Genomic DNA, 7,500 nt, shown 5'->3' on the forward strand with positions numbered 1-7,500 from the left:
TGGGGATACAAGGGTGATAACTAAAACGTCATCGGTCACATGGTTTGGCAGCCATATTTGATTAAGGGGAAAAAATTGGATTTTTTTCTTTTCTGAAATCACTCAATGAAAAAAATTGAAACATGGCACCTTTCAAACTCCCCATGGGGTATATGGGGTGAGAACGATATCATCAGTGAAGTGGTATTATAGCCATAATTGTTTGAATCAAAATCCTTTTCCGAAAAATCTGAAACTTCATATATTTGTTCTCTGACCCAATGCAGTGAAGAATTAAATTTGACATCATCAGTCACGTAGTCTGGTGGCCATATTGGATTGAAAATAAAAATGTTTAAAAAAAAACAAAATCTCTTCCAAAACTACTTAACAGACCGATGCGAAACTTTATACATATGATCGACGAGTCATGAGGAACATCGTTTGAATTTTTTTTTCATAGTCGCCTTCATCGACACAATTTAGCCTTAAATATGCACAAAAGTGGTTGTTAAAAAATATCCTAATAATTGATCAATAAAGATATGGATAATGACAATGTGTGTCACATAATATAATGCATTGATGAAACTGGTATATGGACCATAATCGCAGTGGGCCATAATAGTAGTGTGTTCAGTTAATGGTATTTTCCTTTGGAATGAGCGTGTGAGGTGACACTGAACTCTAACAAGTGCCGTTCTAGTTTTTAAGCAATACTTCACCATTGAGAGGTAGGGCCAAAATGATATATATCATGATATTTTAAAATGTTGTGCATGGATTCAGATGAAACTTGGTGGATGAGTTGGGAATGTGACAAGAACAAGCTGATTATATTTTAGTTAAGGTCCAGATGCAGATTTGCTGATCAGTGGGATACAAAACGTAAAATGTTCAGCCTGGTGGAGGTATGCGCTCTACCCAATGCCATTCTAATTTCATTATTTAATCAGCATTCATTTCCTCTTGTTATCGCTAAATCATGTGTTCCTTCCCCCTCCACCACAGCAACTAAACCTGCAGAGCCGTATGAATGCAGATTGGCTGGAGGTGCTGCTGATAAGAGAAGATTTCACCCAGGGAAGCCTGGCCGAACTACAGGCTGTCTCAGTGCAATGACCATCAGCACCTGTCCATCAAGGTAAAACACATGACAGAACATGTGCAAGATACTGGTTAAAGTATCAAGTACAGTAAAGAACAACATCCTTGTGATAGAAGCATCGTCAATAAAGACTTTTGAAAATATCCATCTACTCCAATATATGCAAGAACCTCAACTTATTTTCACCTACATACTGTATGTGCAATATGATTCTTCTGTGGTATTGTCACATACAACACTCATGATATAAAATAAAATAATAAATCCCTTTCTTGTAAAATGAAATCAAATCGAAAGACCAATAGTTTAAAAACAAATGAAAGATGGAGCCAAAGAGGATTTAAGTTAGGACTTTAAGTTCGTTTACGATTACCAGATGGAAGAGTTATGGTAAGAGTTTCCGATCTGAGTCTGATCAGTCAGCGGTTGAAATCTGACCCTTGCCAAGTCATACAAAGGGTTTTAAAAGTTATACATGCTGCTACATCGGTTGACGCTTCGCATTTAGAGGACAGAACACGGACAAACCCTGTAGGTTGGTGACCCAAGGAAGAGGGAATTTTATCTTTAATTGCCTCGCTGACTGCAGAAGGAAAAGCGACATCACAAACATGGCATTTCAGTACCCAGAGTGCTACGGGAAATTACTTCATTTCCCGAACGATCGGTACCTGTGTTTGTCTGAGGTCAAGTCAGGTGTTGCTTCATGTACCCCGGGCAAAAATGCTACAGTTAGAACCATAGTATATGAGAGTTGGACTCTCATATACTACAGTAGTTTGCAGAGAATTACTACAGGAAATTAATTATATTTTTGCCTGGGGACTTGTCTGCACGTGTGTATGGTTTGTTTGTTGCAGCTCCTCCACGAGCCTTACACCACATGCATACCGTAAAACCCCATCATTCACAGATTCGACATTCACTGTTCGCTCTCGCGCCGCTCTTCGCCCCCGGTGCTCGCTCTCGCGCCGCTCTTCGCCCCCGGTGCTCGCTCTCGCGCCGCTCTTCGCCCCCGGTGCTCGCTCTCGCGCCGCTCTTCGCCCCCGGTGCTCGCTCTCGCGCCGCTCTTCGCCCCCGGTGCTCGCTCTCGCGCCGCTCTTCGCCCCCGGTGCTCGCTCTCGCGCCGCTCTTCGCCCCCGGTGCTCGCTCTCGCGCCGCTCTTCGCCCCGGTGCTCGCTCTCGCGCCGCTCTTCGCCCCGGTGCTCGCTCTCGCGCCGCTCTTCGCCCCGGTGCTCGCTCTCGCGCCGCTCTTCGCCCCGGTGCTCGCTCTCGCGCCGCTCTTCGCCCCGGTGCTCGCTCTCGCGCCGCTCTTCGCCCCGGTGCTCGCTCTCGCGCCGCTCTTCGCCCCGGTGCTCGCTCTCGCGCCGCTCTTCGCCCCGGTGCTCGCTCTCGCGCCGCTCTTCGCCCCGGTGCTCGCTCTCGCGCCGCTCTTCGCCCCGGTGCTCGCTCTCGCGCCGCTCTTCGCCCCCGGTGCTCGCTCTCGCGCCGCTCTTCGCCCCCGGTGCTCGCTCTCGCGCCGCTCTTCGCCCCCGGTGCTCGCTCTCGCGCCGCTCTTCGCCCCCGGTGCTCGTTCTCGCGCCGCTCTTCGCCCCCGGTGCTCCCTCTCGCGCCGCTCTTCGCCCCCGGTGCTCCCTCTCGCGCCGCTCTTCGCCCCCGGTGCTCGCTCTCGCGCCGCTCTTCGCCCCCGGTGCTCGCTCTCGCGCCGCTCTTCGCCCCCGGTGCTCGCTCTCGCGCCGCTCTTCGCCCCCGGTGCTCGCTCTCGCGCCGCTCTTCGCCCCCGGTGCTCGCTCTCGCGCCGCTCTTCGCCCCCGGTGCTCGCTCTCGCGCCGCTCTTCGCCCCCGGTGCTCGCTCTCGCGCCGCTCTTCGCCCCCGGTGCTCGCTCTCGCGCCGCTCTTCGCCCCCGGTGCTCCCTCTCGCGCCGCTCTTCGCCCCCGGTGCTCGCTCTCGCGCCGCTCTTCACCTCCGGTGCTCACCATCACCACTCTTTGACCCTGGCGCTAGCATTATTGGACTGCGGTGGACAGGCCAGGAGATCTCGAAATCACTGGAGTCCAGACACTCAGACATCAACACCCTCACCATTCTATGACATCCGCATGGTGCTGGAGAAAGCCCTCGCCCGTTTCCCCTTCATATGTAAGAGTCTGGTTTCTGTAGCGCCTAGGGGGATATAATTATTATCCCGCCCCCCAGAGGGAGGGAGCGGGATATTGTAATCGTCCGGTTTGTTTGTCTGTTTGTTTGTTTGTCTGTCTGTTAGCAACTTTACGGCAAAACGGCTTTAGCAAACACTATCAAATTTAATCCACAGGTGAGCAATGAACCTTGGACAACCCCATTAACTTTTGGGTCCAATTGGATCAAAGGTCAAGGTCAAGGTCACGAAAAGATCAAAATCGTTTTTCGCTCATAACTTCGTCAAAAATAATCTGATTTACTTCAAACTAAGCTTATAGTGAACCTTATCCTATTTGTCACTTATAATCCTACCCATTCCTATAGTGAAAAATGCATATTTGTGAAGATCGGTAGGGTCCGAAGTTTTGGGGGTCATGTTCATCGGTCAAAATTACAAATTTTCCATTATAAATCAAAAAAGGTTAGGAATATGCGTGTTTACTATGGAAGACATATGGAAGACTTTACTCAAGTCCTTTATTGGCTTTCATTTGACACCATGACCTTTGACCTTACATGGCCTTGAAAGGTCAAAATTATTTTCTGGTCATAACTTCATCAAAAATGGTTTAATTGACTTCAAACTAAGACTAAAATATTCCTTATAATCAACATTCAGGTTGTATTAAATTTAAATTTGATCCCCAAAATAACTTTATGCCTTAAATGGGCGGGATTTGTTGTGCCTGGCACCACTTGTTTATTTCTTTAATTGTGTACAAGTTTGCATATTCCCCTCTCCTTATACGTGTCTGTCATGTCACTTGGTTTGTTCCGTTCCCCATGTCCCATCCACCCCTTCTCCCAGTATCTCTTTTTAGTAAAAAAAAAAAAAATTAACCTTTTGAAGGAAAGCCATTTTCCCAGCATGTTCCGCCGCCAAATTTGGCTTCAGTGGTAATAACCTTTGGGAACTGGAAGGTAAATCCGAGCACAGAGCAATTCATATTTGAACACAGTTTCGCTTACCTTTTGGCTCTTCGCAGGATCAAATATCCCGGTGTTGAGGCACATCGCATTTGTGAGCCTCAGACGTGACAATATTTATTACCATTTTAACAACACTAACACTGATACACAAGATGCCAAATGCAAATCTCATTCACAGATTCTGAAAGAAAACTACCCCAAACCCTCCCCAACAAAACTGCTGCAACTGTTCACTATGGGGTCATCTCTTTGGTATGCAAGTATGGTGGAATTTTTGATCTTGATCTTGATCTTGCCCCTGCCCCACATATCACTTCCCTTTCCTCTTCCCAAACTCAAATCTCCTTACCCTTCTTTCCTCATTCCTTTCACACTGTTCTCAACTCGTTTCTCTCTCCTGAAATGCTTCCTTTAATAAATTTAGCTGGCATACATAATAAATAGATGGCACCATCGTTTGCGGGAACATTCTGGATGGGGAGGCAAGTACTTGTAGGTTTAAGCACACATACTCAAAGATGTCTCATGCCAACCCCTCTCCAAAATGGACACAGTGGTCATTTGAAATCACATTACTTCAAGGTGGTCTTTAGGTCTTGTTCCACACGACAAGCAATATTGCATTCGGAATTGGTACAGTTAAGGCGACTGACGGCCATGAAGAGTACTTTGGGAACAGAATTTTGGAATGAACACATTCGTTCACAAGAGGCCACACGCAAAGGAAACCATGACAGTGGTTTGGTTTGTGTATGGCCTCTCATGAACTCGTATTTTATATCTGTCAATTGTTAATCCCCACCTTCATATTGTACAAAAGGTTGTATTTGCTTGTAATAAATATATGCCCACTAAAGAAATGCATAATTGGCCATCACCCAGACCAAATTCCAACTTCATTCCGCCTTCAGATTAACATCAGGCCCAGCCAGTTGGTTTGTGAAAGACTTGGTGACAAAGACTTTCCCCAGCCAACCCCACATGAAAGGGGGTAATTGTGGCCATTAAAGTAATAGTAGTCATAGTAGTAGCAGAAGAAAATTAATGGAGGCAAAAGAGCTTCAGAGTTGAACAACTCATTAATCCTCGAGTCAAATGATTAACATCGATACGAAATCAAATGTAAATTGCAAACACAAATGTTCTGTTCATTTCATGCAGGAACAACTGAAAGCAGCCAATTCCAGGCTCATTACTGTGGACAAGTACATTGTACAAGAACATGTTCCAGAGGAGTGAATGTGAAGCACCTGAATTCCCATGGCATGCACATGGCCCTGATCATACCCCAGGAGGTTTTGGAGGTCCGAAGGTCAACAGCAAAGTGGGCAAGCAGAATGACATCTGACGAATAACGAATGTTGCAGATCTGCCTGACATTGAGATCACAGCACAAGTTAATCATTCCTTTGTCTATCACACTTTGTAACATTTGGTTACAATTGTCAAAATAAAATGTTTGAGATCAAATGTAGATTTCAGTCACATCAATTTCCTAGTTAAGTGTTAAAGCTGACTTCTAGACAGGTTAATCAAACAAACAAACAAACAAACAAAAAATACTCTGTGTTGACATTGTAAAAAATAAAAATGAAATTTTTTTTTTAAAGCATCTTTCTTTACAACACTGTCGATGGCTCACTGCCAAGGTTGTGTATACAATGACATGGAAGACAACAGCATTCGTCAAGGATGAATATTTCAACAGTATCTAGAAGGATATGATTCTAGGGTCATTTGGTAGCAAGACAAATATTCAGATGGGAACATGGAACACAATGCAACTTCCCAACACACAATACAAGTCTAACTTTTATTGGTTCAATAAAAGAAGGCAATTAAACTGCAGAGCAATGTATCTTTATTTATTCGTTTTGCTGGAGAGAAGTCTCAGACCATTGATTTTAGGAACGGTGCAAGCAAGCGAGAAGAAAGCCACACAATGATGTCTCAGTGTGCAATTGAACACAGACTGCCAATGGTGCTGTGCTCTGCAATATCAACACCACCAGCCAGTTTAACAGATTCCAACCACCACACAGCAGATTTGAGTGCTTTTCAATTGGGATCTCAAGGATCACACACTCGATGTCACATCATAATCAGTTTTTCTTCTTCTTTCTCCTTCATGAGAGGAATGAAGTAAAAACAACAGTAAGCACTCACTTGGTTATGAAGCACAGAAATAAAAAAAAGAACCTCTGCAAACACTAACTGCAGAAAATGGCAACAAGAATGCTTCAACATTGTGGGTTGTCAAATTGGTTCATCAATATCAGGATTATTTATTTACCTGTACAAACAAGACTCAAGCCATCGAAAAGCTTCCTCGTTTGTCACCATGATGCGTAAACTAATGCATGCTGGTTTCAACAGTGAAGAGCACAATTATATTTCTGACCAACATGTTCACAGTTTAAATACTTGAGATAACAGCTTCTCTTATTATCAAACATAGTTGCAAATTGCAGGACGAAAATTATAGAAATACTAACAAGTTTCCTTTAAAAATAAAAAAATAAAAATAAAAATTGGGTTTATCGTCGAATACACATTCGACAAGTGAAGAGATGACTTTTACAAGGTCACTGTCCCTGAAACTCATTCTAAGATGACAACAGTTCATGGAGCATTGGGCATCAAGCATTTGTAGAATGAGCTCAAGGTGTTGGTGCTGATGGTCACCCATTCTACAAGTTCCAACAAATGATCTATGTTGGCACTGCAGCAGCAGCAGCAGCATGTGAGCAGCAACATCATCACCTCAGAGGATTCTCACACTGACACACAAGTCACGATTTGATGGAGATTAAACATTGCTTTTTAGGTGGTGTATAGGTTTAAGCACACAGTTGCATCCATGCTCATTTGAAACCACAAACGATTTTTTACCTTCAAGCTGATGGGTAGCAATGTCAGCCAATAAGGTAGTAAACCAACTCATGGCTCCTTCAGCAATGCTTCCTCCAAAGAAAACGTCAAATATGCGATCATCTTATAATGTTTGGTTCACTGATAATCTTATCCATTTCGTTCAAAAAGCTTCCCTAATGTCTTGCGTAATTTTTTTGACATATCCTTATTTTTAAGGGTAGTTATTGACCATGTTCCTCAAAATATATACAGTACTGTATATATTTGGACATAATCAGAGTTTTTTAGTCATTATGCTATGGAAAAGCACAACCTGTCATCAGTGAATAATGGCAACTTACCTCAAATCGATTCAGAAATGCCAATGAAAAATAATGAAAATATGGTTAATGATTAAAAAAAATTTTTAATGCTGCACATACAACAT

The 7,500-nt window shown here is 44.0% G+C and overlaps 1 protein-coding gene and 1 pseudogene across 3 annotated transcripts in view; one reads left to right on the forward strand and one right to left on the reverse strand.

The window, feature by feature from the left end:
* Positions 1-5,673, forward strand: part of LOC147017463 (uncharacterized) — a 57,780-nt pseudogene extending 52,107 nt beyond the window's left edge. Inside the window, exons 3-4 of the transcript XR_015049515.1 lie at positions 991-1,123; positions 5,361-5,673. The product of XR_015049515.1 is annotated as an uncharacterized LOC147017463 (transcript). The remainder of the gene's footprint in view (positions 1-990; positions 1,124-5,360) is intronic.
* A 370-nt stretch (positions 5,674-6,043) lies between these two features.
* Positions 6,044-7,500, reverse strand: part of LOC147017464 (kinesin-like protein KIF3B) — a 65,143-nt gene continuing 63,686 nt past the window's right edge. For both annotated transcript variants that reach the window (XM_085847140.1, XM_085847139.1), the window contains exon 9: positions 6,044-7,500. This exon is cut by the window's right edge and continues 1,693 nt beyond it. The gene's annotated coding sequence lies outside the window, so the exon portion shown is untranslated.

The sequence above is a fragment of the Eptatretus burgeri genome, chromosome 11 (assembly GCF_056783735.1).
Source record: "Eptatretus burgeri isolate ZD-2024b chromosome 11, Ebu_testis_v1, whole genome shotgun sequence".
In the NCBI taxonomy this organism is placed as follows: Eukaryota; Metazoa; Chordata; class Myxini; order Myxiniformes; family Myxinidae; genus Eptatretus; species Eptatretus burgeri.